The sequence below is a fragment of the Haemorhous mexicanus genome, chromosome 2 (genome assembly GCF_027477595.1).
Source record: "Haemorhous mexicanus isolate bHaeMex1 chromosome 2, bHaeMex1.pri, whole genome shotgun sequence".
NCBI classification, from domain to species: domain Eukaryota; kingdom Metazoa; phylum Chordata; class Aves; order Passeriformes; family Fringillidae; genus Haemorhous; species Haemorhous mexicanus.
Window position 1 is genome coordinate 35,713,265 of NC_082342.1, and position 27,621 is coordinate 35,740,885.

The 27,621-nt window shown below is 40.3% G+C and overlaps 1 protein-coding gene across 2 annotated transcripts in view; it reads right to left on the bottom strand.

Annotated features, from left to right (window-relative positions):
• The window catches only part of TENM4 (teneurin transmembrane protein 4), a 600,039-nt gene that overhangs the window by 373,334 nt on the left and 199,084 nt on the right, over positions 1 to 27,621 (bottom strand). For both annotated transcript variants that reach the window (XM_059838450.1, XM_059838449.1), the window contains one exon: positions 27,177 to 27,272. The gene's annotated coding sequence lies outside the window, so the exon portion shown is untranslated. The remainder of the gene's footprint in view (positions 1 to 27,176; positions 27,273 to 27,621) is intronic.

A 27,621-nucleotide genomic window follows, 5' to 3' on the forward strand; every position in this document is an offset into this window, starting at 1 on the left:
GATCCTTAGCAGTTGATTAAACTGTAGAGAGTGGCAATTAATTCAATTAATGTGAAGTAAATGAAAGATAAGCACATGTTACATGAGTCTTGCAAAATTTGATGCAATAATATACTCTAACTCCCTGTGCCTTCTTCAAAACATTAACAAAGTATCATCGCACTTCTATATTGTATTACAATCAGGTATTATTGCCAAGACGTGATTTCTTAGAAGTCTGTTTGGAAAAACAAAGTACATGAGCACCCTCATTCCCCTTTGCATTTGACCTGTGTTTATGCAGCTAAATTTTGCTTCTTTGGAAAGGTTGTGAACATAAATAATTTCATGTGCTATTCATGTTGCTTTCATCATTGCATTTTACTGCAATAAAACACTACGTTGAAAAATCCAAATATGTATGAGAAAAAATAAAAACAATAAACTCCTTTTGCTATTTAGTTCTCTGAGTGACATTCTTGACTATTTTAATGTCATTTAATGATAGTCATGTGGCATTCATTCCACACATGTAAATGGAAACAAGATCTAGCCTCCTATTATAGGATGTTTGTGTATATTATTTTTTAAGTGGAAGCTGGAGGAAGAAAAATCAGTCCACTGGGTTACTTCAGAATTATTTCCAATGGGTTTCAGCACTTTAAAGTGCTTCTAAAATTATATTAACTGAAACTCAAGTAGAACCCTGTTGAGTACACTCATGATGCTGCAGCTACAATCACGAGGCTTAGAGAACTGTGTTTCATAGATGTACACAGCCTTGATGTCTCTAGTGCCCATGTAATGTTCTCCTTTTCTCTCTCCACATGGTTTCTTCCCTTTGCTCATTTTTCTTATTGTATTTTATTTTTTTTACAAGGGCGAGAGAAGGGAAAACACAGCTGTTGACTCTCACAGATCTGCTATGTGGCAAGACAAATCTCAGAGGTGGTCAAGACTCAAAGGCTTGCTGGGAAGCCTGTGCCTTTTGGCTTCTGCTCTCTATTATTTCTTGAACAGCATTCATCAGTACTGCCTTTGGGAAAAGAAAAGAAGAAGGAATGGGAAACAAGGGTCTGATCTTTGTGCTGTTCATTGGGCTTGCTCACTGTACAGCATCCTAAATAGTCCCCTAACTTCTTTGGCTATTTCTCTAAGTAAAGAAGCAATTCACTATAATCAACAACACCAGTCTTTTGTAGAGTAACAACTCCCTTTTGAAACCTAAGATAAGCTTCCGTGTCCGTCTTAAACCCTGCCTCAATTCTTTCCTTACAGCATTTGTCTGTCATCAGTTCTTCCTAAGAAAGGCCCTATTTAAATCCTTTCCCTGATCCTGCACTCACTTTGTGATTTTAAATATTCTTTTGCTATCTGACTTAGCTTGTCCAGCCAGAGCTTTGGGAAAGGTTTCAGAGACAGGGACACACAGGTAAGTGACCTATTGCACTCTGCCACTGCCCTGATGTTTGACCTTGGACAAGTCAATAGCAAATGGGTAACATTAAAAAGCTGTATTTGCCAATATTTAACAGTGCATGTTATACAAATGACATTATAACTTCTGCTTACTGGAACAGGAATAGTCTGTTTAAACTACATCTGACTAGCAATAATGAAGTGGACAAGAACTTTTCCAAGTTTGAAGAATAACATAAAAAGAAAGGCAAAAATATTTAAAAAATAATAATTTTTAAAAGTAGGGAAACAATCCAGAGAGATTAGAGTCAAGAATTAGTCTCAAAAATTCGTAACAGAGGTTCCATTTTAATGAATCACAGAATCAATTAGGTTGGAAAAGATCTCTGAGATCATTAAGTCCCTATGGACCAGACACCACCATGTCAATAGACCATTCCACTAAGTACCATATCCAGTCTTTCCTTACCATCTTCAGGGATGGTGACTCTATCAACACCCTGGGCAGCCCATTCCATTGTCTAACCACCCCTTCTGTGAAGAAATTCCTCCTGATTTCCAACCTTAACCTCCCCTGGCACAGTTTAAGACTCCTCTTGTTCCATCCATAGCTGCCTGGGAGAAGAGACTGACCCCCACCTGGCTGCAAGTTCTTTTCATGTGGTTTTAGAGAGCAATGAAGCCACCCCTGAGCCTCCTTTTCTCCAAGTGAAACAACCCCAAGTTCCTCATCCTCTTCTCATGGGACTTGTGTCCCAGACCCCTCACTAGCTTAATTACCCTTCTCTGGACACACTTCAGCACTTCAATGTCCTTGCTGAGCTGAGGGGCCCAGAACTGGACACAGAACTCGAGGTGTGGCCTCACCAGTGTCGATTACAGGGGCACAATCTCTTCCTGGTCCTGCTGGACACACTACTCCTGATACAGGCCAGGATGCCATTGGTCTTCTTGGCCACCTGGGCACATGGCTGTGTTGAACAGCATCTCCAGGTTCTTTTCCTCTGAGCCACTTTCCAACCACTCCACTCCAAGCCTGTGGTGCTGCCTAGGGGTTATTGTGATGCAAGTGCAGGACCTGGAACTTGGTCTTTTTAAATCTCATATCACTGGTCTTGGCCCATCAGTCCAGCCTGTCCAGATCCCCTCTGCAGAGATTTCCTGCCCTCCAGCAAATTGACACTTCCACCCAACTTGGTGAAGGGCAGCTTTTAAAAATTTAGGACACAGTAAATCAGATTGTAAGTTTCTACTTGGAAATATCATAACTGTGAGACTTCAAATGTCAAGCTACCATGCAGAGTACTAAAACACAGCCAACACAGGGTAGAGTTAGAATGTAATGTGCTTGGGAAATGTGTCCTTCTTTTTAGTGGAGAAAACTTCCAAAATGGGTGAATGGAAAATATCTTTTTAGCAGCTGGATCTCCCCTGAGGGCTCTCTAGAACTGGCCATGAAACATCAAGCTTTGCAAGACACAGAGGTTCTCTCCATCCATCTGAGTTACTGTTTCCTTGTCCACACAGTCTGCTCTGAGCACTGGCCTTAGCGAAACTCAGATTCACAAAGCAAAAAGTAGGGAATATGATGAAATACAAAGCAGCTGGAAAAAAAATCCACTTACAAACTCCAGGCACAGATCTGATCCCTCACAGAATCAAGCAGGAGAAACAGGACAGCATCCTGGAAGTGTTCAAGACCAGGCTGGATGGGGCTTTGAGCAACCTGGTCTAGTGGAAGGTGTCTTTGCCCTTGGCAGTAAGGTTGGAACTAGATTGTCTTTATGGTCCCTTCTAACCCAAACCATGCTAGAATTCTACGATTCTAAAATCAGATCAAAGCAAACTCTATAGCATTTGCTAAGCTTTTGTTCTGTTACAAAGAAATTAATTGTTGGGTTCTTCTATAACTTGCATTTCTGAGTAATTTCGTTTTAGCTAAACCTCTGATTGTCACATTTTCTTGGATCTTGCTATTGTGTGGCTAAAAGCACCATCTGTGTTCCGAGGCTACCTTTTTCTGTTTTCATCCTAAAGAAAGTCATGTTGTGGAGGTATCCAATTGCATCTTCTTCTGCCTTGATTAGGGAAACTGACTGTTGAGTGTGAACTGAGCACAACCCTTCTTGTCATTATTTATCAACCTTTCCAAAGGTACCTCCTGATCAGATCCTAGACTCCTAAGGTTCAATATACCATCAGTACTGACATTTACAGTAGCCTTGAATCACAGAAAGTTATGGAAAAGCAGGGAATTCATTTGACAAAAGACTCAGGTGCATTTGCACTAATTCCCTACCTGTATCCTACTGTACTTTATGGTTTCTGCCAGGCATAGATAGTTTTCATTCCCACTGTGAGGTAAATGGAAGGTTTACCATTAAATGGAGGCTGAAACCTGGATAATTAAGGTCCATTTCAACCCAACCCTTTCCATGAAATGCTGGAAAAAACAATGCACTGAAGACATGCCCATTGGTAAAAAACCTGATTCGTTTCCTCCTAGCCTGCAGCCGCTCAGAGCTGCAGATACTCCCATGGAGAATGACTGTCCATTCCTAGCACCCTGCACAACCTTATCACAACATCTCAGCCCTTAACACAGCCAACCATTCTGATTGAAACACAGCCATGGGTGTCTGTCTCACAGGGCAAAGAGCAGCTCTGAAAGCAAAAAACCAAACCAAAAAGCCCCCACATGCTGGTAAAAAAAACCAAACAATCAGAATTTGTGATTTGGTTAGTTCTGTGTATAGATGGAGGCTGGTTTGAATTTACACCCTTGCAGAACTAGAAGCAGTGCTCAGGTCAGAGGAAAGCACTCTATGGGAACTGAAGGTTCTATACTGAGCTCAGTATCGTTTAACTTACCCATCAATGACTTGGATGAAGGGGCAGATTACTGTGCAGCAAGTTCACACAAAGCTGAGAGGAGTGGCCAACAGCACAGAGGGCTGTGCAGCCCCTCAGAAGGGCCTTGACACACTGAAATAATGGGCAGAGAGGAACTTTTGAAATTCAACAAGGGCAGATGCAGGATGCTGCACCTGGGAAAGAATAAACCCACAGAGCAGCACAGGCTGGGGGCTGACCTGCTGGAAAGCAGCTCTGCTCCCTCCAGAGAAGAACTCAGGGGTGCTGGTGGACAACAAGCTGTCCATGAGACAGCAGTGCCCCTGTTGCTAAAAAGGCCAATGGTATCCTGGGATGTCTTAGGGAAAGCACTGCCAGCAGGGCAAGGGAGGTGATCCTGCCCCTTCACTCAGACCTGGTAAGGCCACATCTGGAGTGCTATGTCCAGTTTTTGGCTCCTTAGTACAGGAGAGACATGGAGCTCCTGGAGCAAGTCCAGTGGAGGCCTATGAAAATTATTAAGGGACTGGAGCATCATTCCTAGGAGGAAAGTCTGAGGACATTTGGCCTGTTCAGTCTCAAGATGAGATAACTTGGAGGGGACCTGACTAATGCACTGAACAAGGAATGAACTAATGTCCTGAACAAGGGTGTCAGGAGGATGGATCCAGGCTCTGCTCAGTGGTGCCAAGCAATAAGACAAGAGGCAGAAACTGATGCACAGGAAGCTCCATTTGAACATGAGGAAGAACTTTTTTACTGTGCGGGTGACCAGCAGGCAGCCCAGAGAGGTTGCAGAGTCTCCCTCACTGGAGAAGAACCATCTGACAGAAACCAGTGCAAGGTGCTCTTGGATGGCCCTGTTTGAGCAGTCTTTGGACCAGATGGCCCCACTGTGGTCCCTTTCAACCTGACTCATTCTATGATTCTGTGTACACTGAAATAGGTAAATTGTTTCCTCTGGTGGCTCCTTGCAGCTACATCACTGCACACTACATGGTCCTGGGGAGCACAGAGCAGTAGAGATTTTGGTCCCTGGAGCCCAGGGCTGGGAAAAAACTTTTCATTTGTTCTATAGACAGAGGCATGAAATGCAGCATGGAGGAATATAAAACACAACAAAGCATGAGAACAAACTTAGCTCTGCTTAGACAAAGGACTTGTGGTTGCTTCTTTCTCACCTTCTCTCTCATGGCTGCATGGAAAATAAAAAGTTGTGGCTATAAATAGCGCCACTAAGGAAGGAGGACAAATCCTGCATCATTCATGAACATGAATCTCAGACATTCTGCCAGAGCATAACTTAAACATTTGCTTACATCAAAGTGGAGCATGATCAAAAACTGCAGGCTTCCCTCAAGGCTTTCATTCAAAGGAGAAATAGATAAAGAATTGCACTCTACCTCTGTTACTAGATGCATTGTATAAATGAAAATTAGTGTAAACAGTCTGGAGATAACTAAATATTAAATGCACACAATTTATATAGCTTGAAGGAAAACAGTAATTGGTTAAGCTCACGAGAGAACTGAAACTCCACACTCTATTGTTTTATTCTTTAGCAAACAGAAAGAAATGGGTAAAAAAGAGCTACAGCACCATTCATAGGTCATCATTATCTCCCTGAGTACCAGAAGGGAATGCCTTTACATTTAGGCCCCCACAGTCACAGGCAATTATATCAAATTCTAAGACCTACCTAAATTAAGACACTCTGATGGATCCGTCTTTCTCCCAGGACTGGTGCAGCCCACATCAGATACGGCAAAGCCACCCTGAAGATGCCAAATTTGTCAGGAAGGCTCCTAATGCACACACTGAGTTATTCAGCAACAAAGCCAAGCCCTTGCCCACACAACATCCATTCACATACCCTGAGCACAAGCCGCAAATCACTCCTCTAGACAGCGCAACAATGGAAAGACCTTCAGCACCTATAACCACAAGAGGTAAAATCTACACTGGGCCACCAATAAAAACCAGGGCAAACTAAGGGCATGGCCAGTGTTGTAAATCCCCTGTAAGGGAGGGAAGTATCTTGCGAAAATTCCTCAATGGACCACCTGCCACTTTTCCAGAAAAGCTTTGTCATTCCTGCTTATATCACCCAGGGAAAATTCTTTCACAAACCTGGAAGTATCTTGGTGTTTCTGGCACAGCCTGCTCTGTCAAAGACACACTCTCCTGTCAATCAGTTAATCTAGTTAATGAGTGATAGTTAATTGAGTTGATGACTGCAAACTTAAAGGTAGGATGTTACCAGGGAGCTCAGAGCTTTTCTCCCCAGGGTGCTACTGCCTACGGCCTTCATGGAAAGCCAAATCTTTTCCCCTTTAACATATTATTCAAGGCCACATATGTATCTTACTATAGGTTTGCACAATGCTGAGCACAACCAGGCTTGGGTGCCACTGCAACACAGATTTGCCAGGTTTTTCAGTAAATACTCCCAGTGACTTCAGCAGAGAACTGTGCTGCAAAATTGCTCAGTAAGACATCATAGCTCTTAGTAAAATCTGAACGAGACAGAAAGAATGTTGGGGATAATCTCAGATCCTACAGCAGGTCATCAAATACTCATGTAAGAGTATTCCTAAAGTGTAATTCTAAACATACATAAGTCTGAAAATTACTTAAAATTTCAAAGTATATCTCATCTCTAGGTAGCAGGTGGGATTCAGATCCCCAAATTTACACATCAGGAAGTTGTATGTTTATATTTGAGGTATGCTCAGACTCCAGATTCTATTAGTGTGGAACAAGAACTTCTAGCAGATGAATAATTTAGTCATGAAATAGGCATCTAAAGTCAGGCTTAGGTTTTAAAAAATTAATAATCTGAGGAGTTGAAATTTGTGTATGATTGGTGAAGGTATTGGCAGTTCTCTGTTTCCTGAGCCAGCTTTTTGCCTTTCTGATACAAACCTGGTTGCATGCAGCTTCCCGGATATGTGTTTTTTTTTCTTTTCCAGGTGAGGATTAAAGTCCCACTACATTTGTCTGATTTTGGGGGATTTTTTGTGGCCTTTAAAAAGCCATCACCATTCTTCTGTTAAAAATATTTTTTCTTATGTCTGGTAAAAATTTCTTTCTCTGACTATTTTTTTTTTATTTGTAAACCTGCTCACCCCCAAAGGATGGTCAGTCAACAACATGCAAGAAGCTCACATGGAGATTTTTTAGAGATCTTTTGAAATAGAAAGCCGTATAGTAGGTCTGGAATAACAGTGTAGCTGAAGGCCTAGCCAAGCATATCAGCTTTTTCAAAGGGTCAGGATTCAGCCTTATTGTAAATCATTCCTACTGATGATGAGTCTATTGACATCTGCACTATGCTATCAGGTCATGGTGCAATCAGATGCTCCTTGCATATTTGCACGTCCCTGATCGACTTTGCCACTGTTCCCCATTTAAATGGCTCAGGTGAGTGGTTTATAATCACCAGAATCTGTGGTGATGGTAGAGGGGGAAAGCAATGCAATTCATACTTTTGTACAATTTTAGTTTTCTCCCACCATTGGCCAGAAAAATAACAAGCACTATAATGATCTCTGTATCATGTATGCAGCCCAGAGAAATGAATTAAGTTATCTGTCAAGGAAGGAGTAGTGCATATTACTTCTGATACCTTTCTTCACTGGATTCCCCCCCTTTTAATCTGCATATTTTATACCTCCCTATACATAGATAAACATTATTTTTTAGATTAAGGGCAACTAGTCAGCTAGTCCTACACAACAATTTAGAACAAAAACAGAGCATGAATTCCTTACATGAGTTAAATTGAAATACATCTGATTTATATTCTAGTGTTAAAACAGCTCTCTCAAGGTTTCTAATCTCCATTTTGACCATCTTCTTGTCCTTTAAAAATCTATTATTCATGTCCCCTCATGAACTTATCGCTCCATATATACATACAAGGACCAGGGAAGAAAAGTGTCTGCCCAGTAGAAATGGAGACCTAAATTTGGAGTAAGTCAGTACTGAAAAGGATGTTCGGGAAAACGGAAATAGGCACCAACTGTCTTTTGGGGAAAGAGAAATTAAAGTAATAAATATTGAAGGACAAGGAAGAAGCAAAGTTGTACAAAACTCTAAATGACAGGATGATGATAGCAAATGGACTTGGTGTTTCTTCCTCATTGAAATCCCACTGAGAGGGCTTCTCCAGGATTTCTGCTTTGAGTCCTGACTCTGAATATGGACTGTGCAATATTCAAGGCAGTTCTCCATCCCTCTTTGGAAGAATTCCTGTGAAAACTATTTTTCAGATGTACAACACTGTCCAGTTTCTTGCTCCACAAACTGAGCACTGAGGATGAAGAGAGAGTTCCAATCGGTCCCCAAGCAGGCAAAAAGAAAATTTCTGGCCAATGCACTTATCATTTTGGCTTGATTTTTTTTCATAATGTAGTAAGGATTTGGGACACAAGAGCAGAGAGTGTGACCTCAGGAAAGTCCCATAGTAGGATTACTTTTCACTTTCCATTGACATTGTTCAGAAGGGAAAGTGCATCAAGGCAATGAAGATGTTTATTTAAAACACATTGGAGATTATTATCCATCAATTCATGGAGGAGGAGAGATGTTGCACCAAAGTCCCCAACAAACAAACCACTTCCTATGTTTAAAGAATTTTGGTCATGGTCCTATCTTCCCTAATGAATCTCTTCCTGAAATTTAATCATACATAATCAGAATTACTCATTCTTTATCTGTAGCACTCAAGAAGTTAAACCATGCTTATTCAAACACATAACTTTATTTTTTCTTATATCATCTGACTCAAAGTCAATGAACTCAACAGAAAGTGAACCATTTCCTTACTTTCTGTGCCATATAATTATTAATACATGTTCAATTTTCATTCCTAATTATAGATGTATTTCACAATGTGTGTAACTATACACAAATAAAAATCTAATTGAATCATTACCAAACCCACATTTTCCAGTTAATCACACTAATAATTCTCCTTTGTTTTCTCTATTTATGTCAGTGGATACCTGAAAAAACAATTAATGCAAGGTTGCTCTAGAGCTAAGGAAGTAAATTGACTTCCCAAGCTTAGGAGTTTTTGCTGAAAATTTAATTTTCAGAATGACTGAATAAATAAGCTATTGTTATTTAAAAATTAAGCTTACTCATATGAAGCCTGACAAAGCACTGTCAATAACCTCTCCTAATAACTACCTTCTTCTACAAGAATATGTTGATCATAGAAAGTTGGTGATAAATAACATCCTGTTTGCTCTTCCACTGCAACGCTGTTACTTACCCATATTTATAACACGCCATTTACTAAAGTGTGCATGTTTATAGGCTCTCTGGAAAAGTCTGATAAGGGTAAAGATTGGTGGCAGGCTATGCTCCAAATGACTCAAACTTCCTTTCCCCACTGACGCCGGCTTTCAGCAAAGCCGGACCAGAGCACTCAGCATCCTTCAGCAGCTCATTTTCTGTGCTCTCCTTGAGCTTTGTGGCAGCGGGCACGAAAGGAATGCAAAGTCATGCTCTTGTGTGCTGCCCTTCGGCTTCATTATTTACTTTACACTCTTCTACCTGAATGCATCAGAAAGGGCTCTTTTTAAGACTTCTCCCTCTCTGTCTGCTTTTAGCAGAAGCCTGCTGTGTGGCACTGTTAGCCTAATCTAAGCTGGTGGGAGGGCCTGCTCGATGGCTTCACCAGGTGCTGGGCTGGAGGGGGCTTCTCACAGCCATGTCTTGAAAAGCTTCGTTATTTACCCCTCTTTTCTAATGCCCACCCACCCTGCCTTCGGCATGGCCATTCTTTAATTGCAGCCCAAGCTCAACGCAAATTCTTCCTGAAAGGATTTCTAGGCAGTTCCAGAGTTGCTTTTCATTTGCGAGTGCTGAATGGCAGCTTCGATGGCATATGTATACCCAGCTTAGCAAAAAGGGTACATAAAAGAGCTAAGAAAGGGCTTTGTTGTGCTTTCAAAGCTTCGGCTTCTGCCAGTGCCACGGGAATTTTTCCAGAGTAAGAAATAACCCAAATAGCTATTCCACTAGTGTCTAATATGGAGAATAAGAAATAGTTATTAAGAATTAACTCATTATAACTTCAGTGTGAGGACACTGTGGAAGAGTGTACCAAAAGTGAACAGCAGAAAACCAGCCTGAAACTTCTACCAGAGTACTAAACTTTGGAAAGCTGGCTTGAGGGGTGGAACAAAAGCCATGCTGGTATTGCACTATGCTGATAATGTCCTTCCATCCATAGCGTGGCCCCAAAACAATGTCATCAGATGGTCATTTGTCAAAAACAAATTTAGACCAATCTACCATATGTAACTCACAGTCATGGCTTGACAACATACTGCAGTTATCCCCAGCAGACACAACTGTTTACATTTTACACACATAATTGGGTCTGGTTCAGTAAAATTTTTCATTGGTGTGTCTGCCAAAATTATTAAGCTATTAGTACATGCTGAATTCTTGCCAAGCAAAATATTTGCCAATAAAATTGGCCTTATCTGTATAAATGCCAAAAAGGTTTGTGTTTTTTGGTGTGTGTGTGTCTATTTTTAAGACTTTACTCTTATACGTATAGGTAAATGTTAAACAACATGACTGGACATTGATGTAGCATATTAGACCAAGATAGTCTAGGGTTTGGATGTGATCCTTGGGATCATGTCTTGTCTGCCATGTTTTCTGCTGCTGCAGAACCACAGGATGGTTTGGGTTGGAAGGGACCATGAAGATCATTCAGTTCCAATCCTGCTGCCATGAGCAGGGACACTTTCTGCTAAACCAACTTGCTCCAAGCCCTATCCAACCTGGCCTTGAACACTTCCAGAGATGGGGCGCCCAAAAATTCTCTTCTGTGTTGCCACAGAGGAGATGTATAGTGTCCAGTAGTAAAACCCATGGAGCATTCTTCTTAAATCACTTAGCAAGGTGTGATGGACTAGACACCATATCTACACTGAACTTGTGGGACAGAGAGATCCTTAAGCTGGAATTCAGTCCTCAGCATGCGACATTCAGCCCCATCTTTAAACACGAACCTGTAACACTACACAGTTCAGATCATCACAGCCACTCTGACATCCATCCTTCTGTCTAACACTCCAGACTATGTATTTAAATTCACATCCAGTCTTCACTGCTTACAATGATTTACAGAAGTTTAGCTAGTTGCATTTTTTTTTAATGCACAGCTTTTTGAAATTTGAATGTGTTGGTTTTGTGATTGGTCACAACTGTAACCAGAGAAAGAGTAATTTTGTTACTGGGAGGTAGATTCTTTTTCAGTACTATCTGCAGCTTCACCAACGATTCATGCAAATGCTTTCTCAAGACCAGTTACTCACACTGAGTCTCAGCTTCCCAACTGAAGAGGAGGTGTGCTATGTTATTTAAAAATGCCTCTTTTTAAATCTTGTGGAGAGGAAAATGGTTTGTAAGTGGCAATTATTCAGAGAAATTTTCTCCCACCTCCTCAGGAAATAGGTTGTTTACTGTAATATTCTCAGTAATTCTCTTTCAGACCATCAAAATGTGAGTCCGTCCAACTCTCCAACTCCTTGAGATCTCTCCTTCCTGGCAGCCCATTCCTGGGAAGCAAAGAATGACCTGAACTCCCACACACTTAGGAACAGGTTACTGTGGCTTAAATTTATGGGGAACAGGACTGATTATTAGTATTGAGCCTCCTGTGAGGTAAAAGAACAATGCTGAGATAAAGAACAAAAGCACAAGCTTTACTCTTCAGTGTAACTGGACATCAAAGATGGACACTTGCATTTATTTGGGTTAGAAGATGCATTATCAACATGGCAAAGGTAGATGACAGTTTGCAAATCTGTGACATGATAACATCAGACCTCAGTTCATATGATGAAAAGGGGGAAAATTTTCCACCCTCATTAAAATGTCAGTGGTATCAGTATCCTCATGGAATTTACAGGTGCAATTCATCTTATCCTAATGCACACATATAAAATACATCAGCTAAGGAGCTCTGCAGAAGGCTGTTTCCCTTCACTGATAGTAGATGAAGTCCAGACTGACTAGCCAAAATGTGGATGCCTGCACTGCCGAGAGCTAAAATACAAGGCATGGCAATTCAACTTCTATGAATGGCCAAGTGTTTTTGGTTTTTGGTTTTTTTTTAAATCTGCTTAATTTCTCAAGTCCCAAAATTTTGATGGATCTTTTAAGTACTCAACAAGCCCACATGAGTTATTCAACATCTGGGGAGATCAATATGACAGTATATTAGTTTATTAAACTGAAAAAACATATTCAGTTTAACATCTCCAGATAATGCGCTTCCCTGGAATGAGCATGCAAATGTATGAAATACAGGAGTTCAAACCAAGTTTAATTCCTCTATATTTTTAAAGACCATACTTTGAAAAGCACAGGTTTTCATATCACCATATTCCGGAATTTTTAGTGTTTTTTATTTTATTCTAGTCTCCTTTTTTTGGGTAATCTGTGCAGAGTTGTACCAATTCTCCCCCCTTTGCATAACATCCCCTTAAAAGTCATTGAGTATGAAAGAACAACAAGTCGGCCTTGACCTCACCTTCTCTGTATTTGAAAGGGGGCCTTTATCTTAATGTTCTCAAGTTGTGTGTCCTGCTTTGATTAATGCACCCATTAGTCCATTGCTTCTATTTTTTTTTCAATCAGTCAGCATACAACACTCACCAAGAAGCCTTAAGGTTAATTTTAAATGATTTTTCCATATGGTAACTAAGAGACGGCATTCCTGCAGCACTGGCTGTGCAGCTGCAAAGGGTAAGGTGGTGGACTTTGTCTTTGGGGATGCAAAGAACAGTTGGAATCAATGAACTTAAGCATCTTTTCTGACATAAATTCTTCCATGAAGACACCAAGGCAGTGTTCACACCTACATTGCCTTTGAGCAACATGAAGTTCAGCTCCATCTCACCCAGCCTGGCTGATGTATCTAGGTACAAAAATACAGATTTTCATCCACTAAAGGGTACAGACAGAATGGAAGTTCCTGAGGGTGGTTTCCTCATTAAGATCTATGAATCTCCTCTGGAGATGACTATATCTACATCCAAGGGATGTAGGAAATAGGCAAGACAACAGCCCCTTGCTAGTTTTTTAGACTCCCCTAACGTATAGAAAATAAAAAGTTACACTTCTGCATTCAATTTAACCATCCTGTTTTATTTGTTCACTGAAGATGAGAGGAACTGAACATTTAAAATTCCTTTTCTTTACGAAGTTTTAAAGAGACACTGAGGGGTTTTTTATGTGAGATATACTGCATGAAGTAGGGACAAGCAGGGTGATCCTAGGCTGTAACTCACCTATTCATTATTTTACTGTATTGTGAAAAATGGAAATCCACTTTTTCTTGTAATCAGAGAGGGATTAGTGAAATCCTATTAAAAATGGTTATAAAATTTCTATGGAAAAAAAGAAAGAAAAAATAAACAGGATGGTTTAGCTGGAAGGGACTGCTCTTGAATTGCTCTCCTATGTGTCACATGTCTACTTCTGGACACATCTCTTTCCTCTTGTTTAGTTCCCAAGGGCTATGCAGCTGCTTTAAGAAAGAAGACACCACCATTCATGCAAGGGATGATAATCCTTCATCACTTCCCCTTTCCACCCTGACAACTGCTGACCATGGCAGGAGCAACACAGAAAGGAACTGCCTTTATTATATATAATCTTTTCAACATCAGTAGAAAATAAAGCCTTCCACCTGCTATTGTGCAGCTGAGTTTCTAATCTCTGGTGCCAGCATGACTGCTGGGAGATGACCCTCAAGCCAGGGGAAGCAGGGTTAGGCATGCACGGGGCAGGATGGCTGTGCTGATGTGATGTGACACACGTCTCTACAGCACCCAGTAAAGATATCCCCAGTTGTTACTTGCTGGGCAAAATTCAGTATTTCTCCCATGGGCAGCAACTCTGGACTACATTCAGCATGCTGGCATAAAAACTAACATCAAAATTATTTCACTTGCTTTTCCTACAGAAATACAGAGTATTCAACTTTTATTTTTAGACTTTGAATTTTGCTTTTGATGATCAGCCATAAGGAGGTGGCAATTAATCCCAAAGAACAACTCCACATATCATTGTTGGTTCCAGGTATTGGTGGGACTGATAAAAGAAAAAGAGTATGAGAATATGAAGCCATTGATAAACTGATGACTGCTGCTTATTAGGTACTTTTCCATGTGTTTTGATTTAGATCCCCTGCCTTAAATAGAAATTTGTTCACATTATCAACAAAACCGTTTGCCAGGCTTTTTGCAGACCAAGTAGGTGAATGCTTGCGGATCCCTCTGCAGTTCTTATTTTTCTGGTCAGAACTCATTTGCCTACAGAAAATTTGGGTGAAAACCAGAGAAAAGTCACATTCAATTTCATCACAAATCCAGACATTAAATGGACTTACAAGGCGCTGAACATCCACCAGGTTTTTATGATTACCAAGGGCCCCTGCTCTCCTGACAACTAAACCTGAAATACTGTGACAGCCAGCACGGGTGACAGAGGAAGGGATGGTAGGAGCTGAATGTCTGGGTACCAAAAGCAAAGGTAAAGAGAAAGTGCCATAGGCTGCCAGTGCTGATATCATTTTGCAACTGAAAGCAGTGACTTAGGCGCTTGCTTTCAGACATCAGCTGGAAAATAACCTCAGTTTTCTTATCTATAAAATAGGTCTAATTCTATTTGTCTTCCTCTAGGGGACCATGATGCCTTTGGATTGCTAATGTTTTTGGATGCTCCAGGCTTCTTAGGAATTATGAGCTACTCAATCAGTAGTGGAAGTGCGGTGTTCACAGGTGCACTCTGCACTATACAATATGTATTTCATCCATATAGGATGCTAATGCCAGTTTAGAGAGGAAAAGGAAGTCCTTAGCAGATATTTTTCTGAATTAGCAAAGATTAGAAGGGTATAGCAGAGTTTGAAAGAATTCCAAATGAGGAATCAAAACAGAATTTATTTGGTTATAAAAATCCCCATGGATCTTTAATGGGAATAAAAGTGTGAAGGCTATCCCTTGACTTAATCATACATTTGTTCATTATTTATGTAATATTCTGACCTACCCAAACCTTTTATTTGCACATGTAGTTCTTTACTTAAAAGGATGATTTTCTTCAGCATGTATTGTACAGCACTCCCAACATAGGTCCATTTTAAAAATTGATGGATCCATACATGACAAACAAGGTATTGGGAGGGACTCAGAGGATAAGTTAATGCACCTATTTGTACAGCATTCTCAGGCTGGTTTAATGGTTATGGATGAGGATAGATGTTTCCAATGCTAGGAAATGCCATGGTGAAGCCATGTCTAGTCCAGAAAAAGTTTTGGTGATGGAGAGAGTTTTGAAGATGGATAAATTTTTTTGCAAAGACAGAGTTAAGTTTCTGCATGGAAACTGGTATGGTGCTATGCTTGTCTTCCCAAGAAACCATTACGTGTGATGGAACTCTCACTTCTCAGGGATAGCCAAACATCTGATGGAAGTATTTCGTTTTGCTTTGCCTGTTAAATTATCTTTATCTGAACTCGTGAGTTTTTACAGTTTTACTCTTTCAATTCTCTCTTCCATCCTGCGTGGGGAAATGAGCCAACAGTTGTGTGAGGTTTGGCTTCCTACTAGAGCTAAACCACAACAATGGGTTAACCTTGAAAATGCCATGAATCAAAGTAACAGTAATGTCCACCTTGAAAGGACACAGAACTTTATCTTACGGCCAAGCACACAGTCACTTTCAAAGTGAAGGGGTTTTAGCCTTTTGCTCCAGTGAATATAACCCATGACACTTGCCATCTAGTGTCCTTGCATCTGCCTACAAGTCTTTTCCTATTAGTGAGTACTGTAATATGCCATATGCCTTCGAGTTCTTCCTACATATATATATATATATATATATATATATATATATATATATATATATATATATATATATATATATAGGTACAGATCTGCCGAAAGGAAGGAGTCCAAACTATAACAATGTGGATCAGAATAAACCCTGGGATATTTCAATTTATTTCCTTAAAATGCTTCCTCTGTGACACTGTATGAGTATGACTACAAATCTCCCTCAGACCACACTCGCCACTTGCAAAATAGAAATAATATTTCTTAAAAAACACCTTCCTATCCATTTCCTTTTATACAGAACAAAAACATTTAGGGATAGACAGTCCAGTATTTAGTGCAAAAGCTCTCACATTAACTCACACTGCCAAATAGTTTCATAAAAAATTGCTAAGTGATTATGGTGCAAGAAATATAAGACAGAAGCATCCCTAGATGCTAGGTATCCCTAGATGCTCCTGTTTCCAAGAAATTTGACTACTGGAAACTTTCAGAAATATAAAAGTACATTTAAATCTACAAGAATTATACTCAGATTGAGTTTTGACAGAAGGTTTTAGGTATAGTTTTAGCAAAATCTTTTTTCCATATCAGATAAAGTCCCTGAGAAATCACTCCTATCTCCACACTGATATAACTTCAAAATGCCACACACGAAGCACTCTAACATCATTAACTGGTGTGCAGTGTTGATTTTTATGTTGCAAATTTGATTGAAAACAGAAGTTTATCAGTGAAATGCTGAAATAGCCTTGAATATGGGGAAGTGAATGAGTATAATTGCTGATGGGTTCTTTTTATTATCAAGGAGTCTTGATTATAGCTTCATAGACTTAAATTATGGCAAATCAAGGACAAGATCAATTTACTATCTAAGCAAATATTTATATGAAGCTGGAGATTGGCATATATTGATCCATTTATAAGGACCATAATTCTTTCTGCAAAATGCATTGGCATTGAGCAGTGCTCTTTTCTCTATGTGCTTCCTCAACAGCAAGGAGCTGAAAATCATGAAGAAAAAAGAAAACACAATTTGGAAAGTCAGAGGTCTCATCCCAGTCAAATGCAGCTGCAAACCCAAGTCACTTTTTAAGGACAGCCCTTTAGATGGAGATTGATTAATGCGGGGTTGTGCATTGTAGATAAATTGATGAACAGTTCTTGTAGTAAGTTAGAAATCCTGCTTGAAGGAAAAGAAAGTGCTCAGAGCATCTAAGCTGTCAAACTGGCAAGTATTGATAGGCAACATCAGCCAGGGTAGAGCATTAGCTGTAACATCCCGAGTCTCCCTGCATTTTTAAGAGGTCACTTCGATATAAAGTAGAAGAGCGTTCCTAACTTGTGGGATGAAGAGGGATCCCTGTGAAATGATGACCATTCCCAACAAAGGCTGCTTTTGTTGGAGGAAAAGGCGAGTGTGGGGGCAGGGAAGAGAAGAGGCCGGATAATCTTTTGTTGCATTCGACAGTTGAAAAGGCCCTGGTGAATAATTACCCTTAAAACTAACAAACAAGGATAAAGAAAAAAAATGCATAAAAAGAGAAGAAAAAACCCCTTGACCTCTCCCCAGACACAATAGCTCCCTTTGAAATAAAAACAAAATAAAAATAACTCATAGGGGAAAAAAATAACTTAATTTGACTTTCCTTTCTACTTTTGGCAAGTGCACACACACGCTCACATATATACACAATTGGCAGTCTTCCCTGTCACAGTTATCTTAAACTTTTCAAGACTTGATCCACTCAGCAGCAAAGCTTATGCAAAATGCAATAAAAAAATCAAGGGAAACTCCAGCAGCAAAAAGAGCACCCTTAGTTGAAGGCCCTATTGGTTTATACACAAAAGAACAATTCCTGGTGAGATAAGTTGTCACCTGTTTTGCATACTCCTTATTTTGCTCTTAATTGGCATTATATGGAAACTTATCTACAAGGCCATGGGAACCAAGAAGCATCCCTTACCCCCTCCTTCTTTGAACAAGCAGAACCCAATTAAAGAACAATTATCTCTGTTCTGCTATTAGCATCCTCCAGCAACAGAGACACACGGATAGGAGAAGCATTGTTAGTCTGACAGCAGCCACCTTTTCTTATGAAAATTTTTGTAAAGGTCATAAAGAAAATAAAGGAGACAAAAGTGGTCCAGGCTTTGGTGAGCTGAAGGGCAGTGTTTTTTTTAAATATTTGATATGGATTTCCAGATGATTTTCTAAATACATTTATTTTCACCAGAGAGTAACTGACCTAAGACTCAAAATGCACTCATAGTGTTTGGAGGCAAGCCTGGAAAAATAAAGGAAATGGCCAAAGAAAAAGAGGAAAAATAGACACAGGTGTCTTCCCAGAGAGTCCAAGTTGTCTCAGAAAGCTGTGAAATTGACAATTCCTCTGGCAGGACTATGGAAAAACATCTCAGGGGAAAACAAACAACCATTTTTCAAACTGAAGCCCAGAGTCAACTCCTAAATCCATATCCTACTGCTTAATATTGCAAATCTACAGCCTACATGCTGCACCCCCGACATGGATGGTCAGCACTCCAAGATGATCATGACTCGGAAAGGGTTCCAGTGGCATGATTCGTGGGTTTTCTGGACACAATCTTTGAGGTGTCCTTGGAGAATGAACACCCACCACTGTTCTCAGTTACATATGTGCCTGGCTGTGACAGACTTCGAAGATAGCTCTGCATACCTTCCTTATCAGAAACCATCCCCAATCTGGCAAACATTTGCACTACCACTCATCCTGTCTCATCAGCAGCTACTAAGAATATTTATGTGTCAGGAAACGTCATGCATTTCATCACTTCAGCAAGGCATGCCATCACAAAGCAATTTGTGTCCCAGTTGATTCCCTCAGTTTTCCTCCTGGATGTCAACTACAGGTCTTAAAATACTGGGCAAGGAAACAAACAAGCTTACTTATTTTTCTTCTTTTTTTTTTTTTCTTTGGGATATTCCTCTGCTGTTTTTCCAACATTTAACAGGTCCAGTTCACATATTTTGTTGAAGAAGAATGCAGTATGTCCAGGCAGAAAGCGGAATTCTCCTTTTAGAGGTGCCCCGGAGGTGCCTGTCTGCTGCCCCAAGGTCTTGCCAGCAAATCTCAATGTTAATATTTTTAGGAATTTCAGTTTCACACTCATTGCATGTGCTTGCAAATTGATTTAATTTCCCAAACAAGTTAATAGCATAATGCCTGGGAGGATAGTTTTTAGGATAGCATCAGCTCTTTGACCCCCTACAGCAGATCTCCTGCTTTCTTCTCTGGAGAGCTCAATGCTGCAGCTACACAGTTCTGTCCAAAGAGAAAAAACCATGTCAGTGCATAAGCACTGTTTGCTTTTGTCATGGCACACATGGTTGGCTGGTGCAGTGAGAGGGAGATAAGACAGTGTCCCTTCTCCAAGAGCCAATGGAACAGAGGTGGCTGTTGTAGACTCTCTACACAAGCAGGGCAGTTAAAAACAGGAAAAACAGTTCTGCCAGTGATTTATTCCCAGATTAAATTGAATTTCTGCTAGTTGGGTAAGTGTTAACAGATCACCAATGAATGGTAAGGAATTGGCTAAAGAGATCCAAAGATCAAACAAGGGACAACAATGTAAAAATATGCTACTGCATTTAAGTACAAAAATAAAAAACTTTCCCCTGTGCCCTAATACCATGTAATACCCAGAGGCTGCTCTGAGAGCAGTGGAGCAGGATGAGCAAATCCCTGTCTTGCAGCATAAAGATGAAACCTGCAGGGAAACAGCTGCAGTGGAAAGGATTGAAATTAATGTCAAGCAATAGATGAGATTTTGGTGGAGATTTTGATGAGATTTATTGCTGAAAATATTTTCCCTGGCAAATGTCCCATCATTAAAATTAAAAAAAAACACCCACAATAGAATTAAGAAAATAAAGAGAAACTCAAAAACACTGTCCTGAAAAATGGCAGCTTGAAACTCAGTCCTCAGGCTCTCAGGGTCAAAGATGGTCTTCTTCGTAAGGAAGTGTGCAGAAGTGTTAAAATGTCCTTTCAGATCCTTTCACCTCATCAGGTCCATCATCTGTGACTCTAGAGCACACTTCATGGACAGTAAGGGCATTTTGTCAACATCTTTCAGGGCGTGGCTGAGTCTAACTGGGAACAGTCCTTGGAGCAAATTCTGCAGCTGAGCACTTCCCAGCAGAGCCACGTCATTTATACACAGTCTAATATGTTTGAATTAAGATCCTGTAAATATAAACAGCGTGTTTGGCATTTGCCTGTTGAAGAGGCTCCTTGGGGAGCCTCTTCTGTGCCATCCTTGATGGGATAGCCAGAAGAATTATTCCTTAATGTCTGGTAATTACACAGGAAAGTGCCAGTTCCCTGGCAGAGACAGCAAAAAGTGAGGATTGCAGGTGAATTGTGTGTTTGCCTCAAACATGACAGCAACTCTGCATGAGGCTGGCCAAGCTAATTTCTATTTTCTCAAAAGAACTGAACGGTCTGTAGGTCTGAGTGCATGCCTCAGGCATGCACCCGCCTGCCCCTCCCCATAAGTACCTTGCATTTAGCAATCCTTGAAGAAAACAAATTGTTTTCATCATGCAGGGATGAACAATCCTCCTCGGGCCACATGTCCAGCTAAGAAAAACATTTCTCCAGCCTTTGGATTCTCCATACTTGGGCGGCTGTTCTCAAATGCACTTGTATTTGTTGGTCCAGCTAGATTTGGAAGATCCTTATGAACATGGTTGCATGGAACTTGTCTTTTCTGAGCTGGCCTGTAATTCAGAGGTGCTGATATATCTATTAAAATCCAGTGTAGTTATCTTTACCAACAACACTATGTTAGGTTAATATACTGGCAATATACCAACAGTGTAAGAGTTACCTACACACATATTATTTTTATATATTGCTAATATTACTAGCACTACATGTGTTCGAGATGGTAGTTTCAGCTCGGTCAGACTAGTCCATTCCTGTTAACAGGTTAAGTCTGATAAAATAAAGAACTTATTTCTCTGCCTAGACCAGGTAAGAGCTGTGTCTGCTGGTCATCCAACACAAGAAAATAAACTTTTTAAAAGTTAGCAATAGAGCAAAAAAAGAGACTGCTCTACTTCTAAGGGACTGAACTGTACCAAATTGATGACAGTCCATTATTATCATTGGTAACACTATGCTGTTATTACAAAATGGAACTGGGGAAGAATCTCACCTGTGGAAGTATGTCTTAGATCTAATGCTAGATTTAGATATTTTTATTTATTTATTAAATATTAGCATTAGATTAATTCTAGAATTAGTTGCTAAATTGTCTTCTGTATTTAAGCCTGTCCTTCAATTTAGGGCTTAATAGGACTTCACACAGGAGCTAAACATATGCTGAACAGTTTTGCAGCAACAGTACTCAAGGATGCTTTCTTGTACCAGGTGAAGACAGATCCTGTAACTCACTTTCAATTATTTTTCCATACTTCTGTTGTTTAGATAACCCTGTTTCATAAGAAATGAATGCCCCTACTCACTTTGTTTTTTGTTCTGCCTGACAACATGCAGTGACTTCTTAACCCCAGTGAGAAAAATACAAACTTCCCCAGCAGCAGAGTTGAGGACAGTCAGACACAGTTATGCAGTCAGACATATTTTAATGCAAAATTAGCATTAAAATGAGATGAAAAAGCTCTGCTTTTTCACACAGAAAAATTTCATGCTCCCCTGCAAAATGGAAAGTGTGCTTATGTGTCCAAAAGCAAATTTTGCTCCCTCATCCCACTGTCACCTCACCCTAAAAGTCAACATCTAATGAGAATCTGCAAATTAAAACAAGCCTAGATAGGGACAGATGGAAGATTTGAAAGCTCTGCCATGAACAAAGGGAGTTTACCTCAGGTATCATGAGAGAGCAGAAGCATCTTCCAGTGCTTAAATGGGATACAAGAGAGCTGGAGAGGGACTTTTACCAAGGGTGTGGAAGGACAGGACATGGGGAAATCGTTCAGACTGATAGAGGGCAGGGTGAGATTAGTTATCAGGAAGAAACTCTTCACTATGAGAGTTGTGAGGCACTGGCAGAGGCTATGAAGATGTCGCTCCTCCATTCCTGGAGGTGTTCAAGACTAGGGTGGATGGGGCTTTGAGCCACTTAGTCTAGGGGAAGATGTTCCAGCCCATGGCACAGGGTTGGAACTAGACAGTCTTCATAGTGCCTTCCAACCCAAACCATTCTGTTAGTCTATGATTTTATGGTTTTATGAAAAGAAAACTGGGATGAAAATCCCTGGATGCATAGTTGCCTTGAGTCCTCAAAAAGTTAGCTCTCTGTACCATGGCTGTGGGTGATAAACAAGGGCTTGCGCACAGTCCCCAGGGGTGGCACGTGGCACCATGGGCTGCGCTGCTCAATCAGGGCTGCAAAGTAAGGGGTGTCAAAGAGCTTTGGCCATGGCACAGTGGGGTTCTGACCAGCTCTAGGACAATGGCACAGTGCTTATAGGAGCTACACATCTGCTGCAAGGGGAAGATATGCAGGCATGGAGAGGGCACTGAGGATGCACAACTTCCACTGAGGCATCTGTGCTGTTTGCAGTCACCGGCTGTGACAGCAGCACACACAAGCTGTGTGGGCCTCGTGCATGGCACTGTTAGATAAGCCTATAAAGTACATTATGAGATCATCCAGAGATACACAGAGAAGCCCTGAGTGAAACTCTGCAAGATCATAAAAGCAGCAAAACTGTGCCAGACCATCGGGATGATGTTCATGCCTGTTCATGGAGGTGGGGGGCATGGCTATAAGCTGTTGCACTTGCAGGCTGTGGGTTAAGCCTATGTCATTATGCTCTCCACACAGCACGTGGTTTCCAGAAGGAAAATGCTAGGGTATTTTGGTGTATTTGTTAAACCTACAAGGAGACGAGTAATAAGTATCCCTATTTCTCTGAGATACATTGTATTTGCAGCTAAAGGTGGTTCCACTGATATGAAGACACCTATTTTTCCAAACAGAGTAATGATGGGATCTTTGTTATTCCTTTGCTGTTTTGTATCAGTTCTTTGGAGGGTGTGAGATCACATCTCCTGTGTGTCACAACAGGAGGAAAAAAATTGGGCTGAAAATAGATTTCTGCAGCAAAGCAAAAGAAAAGCAAAATCTGATGTGTCCAAGAAATGCATCTGCAATTCACTTGCAAATCTAAACAGGGAGAAAACAATTGGCAGGCAATGTACAAACAGTTCTTGTAATAAACGTTTGAATTCATACTGGTTTCTACAGCCACCCCCCACCTGCTGCATACTCCACAGCCAAGTTGCTAATTACAGCCTTTCTGTTGTTTTCCAGTTCCTCCTCTGCTAAACAATGGGAAGAGAAAGGTTTATGGTAACTGATGCACTTGACAGCAAAAATAAATAAGCAAATGAATACATAACTAACTAACTAAATAATTAATCTAGTAGTCTCCAAGACAAGGCTCTTCTATCATACCTTCAGTACCTTGAGCCAAACTTCAAGGATTATTCAAGAAAAATGATGATCTGGCACCTCAGAGAATAAGACATAAGTATCAATGCTTAATTAACACTGCATGACATTGATTTGAATAAGTAGAACCTTTTAGAAGGATGTCTCTCCATATTGTGGGTTGAAACATGATGCCTTGTGGGAAGAATGAGAAGCTCCCTAGGATTATGTAACATCTCTATGGTTATAGCACCTGGAGGCTTTGAGTGTATCATGAGCACAACATGTTAGATGCTGCATAAATATACAGTTGCTAAAGATCCTTATCTTGGATTTGTAGTGTAAACAAGAAGAAATGCCATGCAGTTTAGGTGACAGGTTAATCAAGGCTAAGAAGACAGGGGACCTAAGGAAATTTGAAAACACATACACATTGTTTAGCAGTTTCTAATTTGTTGGGACAAGGGGATTTTTACAGAAACTTATTCCCAAAACTTGATCAATATAAAGTGCTTGCAAAAGTCCCCAAAGACACTGCAATAGGAGTTGCATTATGGTTTAAGAGAAAAATAGGAAGGAAAAGAGTGCACAGGTTGCAGCAGAATAGCATGACAGCCAACAACAACAATCAGTGTTTTCAAGCTGGGTACTAAATGCCAACTACCTAATGCCATCTTTCCTCACCTGAGTAAGAGCAGTCTGATCAGCAACGAGCTACAGTTTCCGCTGAGAGCTGCAAGAGGACAGCAGCTCCAAATATCATCCTCTTTCCAGATCAATGTTGGCGGCTCCTGAGAAAAACTCTATATACTCTGAGGAATGTTTACTTTTAATGAAATAGTAAAATAACAGACCTTGTTATTTGTACTGTTCATATTCATCTTGTGTGTGCACTGAAGAGGGACACAAAATTCTTTAGAGGGCTGGAGACCTTCTCCTGCTGAGACAGGCTGATGGAATTGGGGTTGTTCTGCCTGGAGAAGAGAAGGCTACAGGGAGACCTTAGAGCCCCTTCCAGAACCTAAAGGGGGCTACAAGGGAGCTGAAAGAGTGACTTTTGACAATGGCATGGAAGGACAGGACAAGATGGAATGGCTTCAGTCGAGCAGAGGTCAGGTTTAAATTGGGTATTAGTAAACAATTATTTCCTGTGAGAGTGGTGGGGCACATCCACAAGTTGCCCAGAGAACTGTGACTCCTCCATCACTGGAAGCGTTCAAGGCCAGGTTGGATGGGTCTTTGAGCAACCAGGTCTAGTGAAAAGTGTCCTTGCCCATGGAAGTGATTTTGGAATGAGATATTTGAGGTCCTTTCCATCCCCAAACATTGTATAATTCCAAGACTTTGCAGATAGTATTGGACCAGTTAGTATGGCATACCTTTGAGGCAGCTCTGGACAGACCCCTTGAGGGGAAAATGTGCCTGATAGCTGGCGTGACTGACTCCACTACCCAGTTGGACATAACTGGGGAAAAATTCTGTGATTCCACAGGAAATAACTGATTTGGATTCTATTATTGACTCTTTGACCTCATGTCACTACTCAGATCTCCTGGTAGCAAAACAGTTATCAAATGCATAATGGCTGTAAAAAACTGCATTTTGCAATGAGTAGCATTTTGTAATGAAAAAGCCTTCAGATTGCACTGATGAGTAAGAATTCACCTTCAGTAAAAGCTATTTAGACATGTCCTCTGAAATTCTTGTCTCTTAATAGAGAGCTTGTCATGGGCAGCAACTCCCAGCAATTTAAGAAGTTTTACTTTAGAGATTTCCTCTTCTTTTCCTTACTCCACTCAGTTTTCTGTCACCTCATTATACTGTTACCACTTACCATGAAACCTTGACTTTGAAAACACTTTTTCTCTTTTTCTTTTTCCCTTTTTCTTTCTCTTTGTTTTTTATGCCTAGCCATTATCTTGCAGTGAGATCTTTTTCAGGGGTTAACTTTTTGAACTCTTGCTACAGACACAACATTTCAGCTCACACCAGGCCTAATACTTCCCTGTCCATGGCAGGGGGGGATTGGAATTAAATTATATTTATGGTCTCTTCCAACTCAAACCTTCCTATGATTCTAAGATTATGGGGGGAAAAAGCAATTTAATTCCTTATAGGAGTACATGGTTTCTCCCTAAGGAGTAAAGAATAAAGTCCAGGACATGACTTGTAGGCAAAATTTTCATGCTTTGGGAACTGTCTCTTCTTTCTTATGCTAGTATCTGTGTAGTGCTGGTGATTAAAGCACTGGTGTTCACTAATCACTTTCATTCTTTCTTGCAAGTACACATAATTCTGCATCAATTTCATTTAAATATCACTTTATATTCATGGCTTTGACTTTTAGAACTCCTCCTATTGTACTTGTACTTAATATTAACAGACATTTCTTTCTCTCCATTTATCACTCATGTCAAGATTCCTAGGCTGAGGTGATCATTTGCTGCCTCTTTATGTGGCAGGAGCCACAGGCCTCCCAGCCCTTCAGTTCTAGGTGAAAAGTTCTTAAATATCAACCCTCAGCAACTTTCTCTAAAAAAGCGTGTTTTGATTTGAAAGGCGACTAGACAACTTCTAGTGGTCCCTGCCAACATCAAATATTCCACGATTCTTTGATTCATGCTCCTGCTTCTCTACCATTTCTTTGTAATGTTCTGTCTACTGAATAGTCCCAGCTTTGCTTGAGATATCCCAGCAATGATCTCCAAGCAACCTTCCCTCTTGATCACTGTGGACAATGCCACCATCCTGTCACATGCCTGTAACCTTGATATCATCAACTCATATTCCTGTTCACTCCAGATGCCACTTCCCAGTTACATTGAAGCTACACACACATTCAAAGTATGTTCTGCGTATCATACTTCAGATAATGCCTTTCCTTCTACCCATCTAGGTAAATCTCTATCTCAGACCTTATCTTTGAACATGTCAACTACTGCAGAATTCCTTTCTGTCACTTACATCACGAATGTAAATTTGCCCTGATGATATTCCCTGGATACAAAGGCCTTTTTTCCAGATATAGCACTGATTTTCCTTCCCCATTTCTATCAAATCTATGCTGTCTGCATCCAATCAACCCATGCAGTCATTTTCCATAGTCAATGCACTGGATTTTCAAATGAGTGGTTTTGTATTTTCTTTCATGCTGCTCTCCATAAACACATAAAAAATTACCTTGCGAGTGACTTTCTTTCTCTGTAGCAACATCTAAAATTCTCTGACAAGGACTAGGTTACAGGTGTGCTATTAGCATTGCCTGTCTTACTGACCAGCACTTTCTTATCACATCCATGGGTCTCTTCTGTCCGTCACTATCCACAGCTTCTTGATTTCTACTAAGATGTAAGCAATTTCATGCAGAGAATGTCTATGTTTCTAGAGTGTCTGGCACAGCAGAAATGAATCCATGACTGAGACTGTGATGCAAATTATCCTTGTCAGCTAATAAAAATAGACACATTCTAGAGAAAACAGAAAATTTCCTCACTACTCCAATTAGAGAAATCTCCTCAAGAAACATTACAAATATCATAATTTTATTTTAAACAACAAAGCATGATTAAAACATCCCAGGTACTGGAATCAGTACTCACTTTTGGTAGTTGCCTTCTTAGAAATATCTAGGAACAGTCCATCAAATGCTTCTTGTAGGATATTGTTTTAACCTAGACGTGTTATTCTCAGTCTACCTGAAAAATACACAGACATAGAAAAAAATCAATGTTTTGTTCAGTGATTTTTTATTTATTTGCTATAGAAAAATAAATTAAAACAACTACTTACTGTTATACGGGGTATCTAAAACAGTCATCTATACATACATGGCTCCTGTTGTAATATCACATCAGCACTACTAGGATATACTTAGTCATCTCATAGAAAGAAATGATTTGTTAAATACAAACTAAGGTTGTCTGTACAGCACTCAAAATTAGATGCCTGTCCTTGACCAACTGTGCAAACATTCATCCCTTCCATCTTTGCCAAAAGAGTAATTCATCAATTCCTCTACTGGAGGTTCAAGAGTTTCCAGTTAAC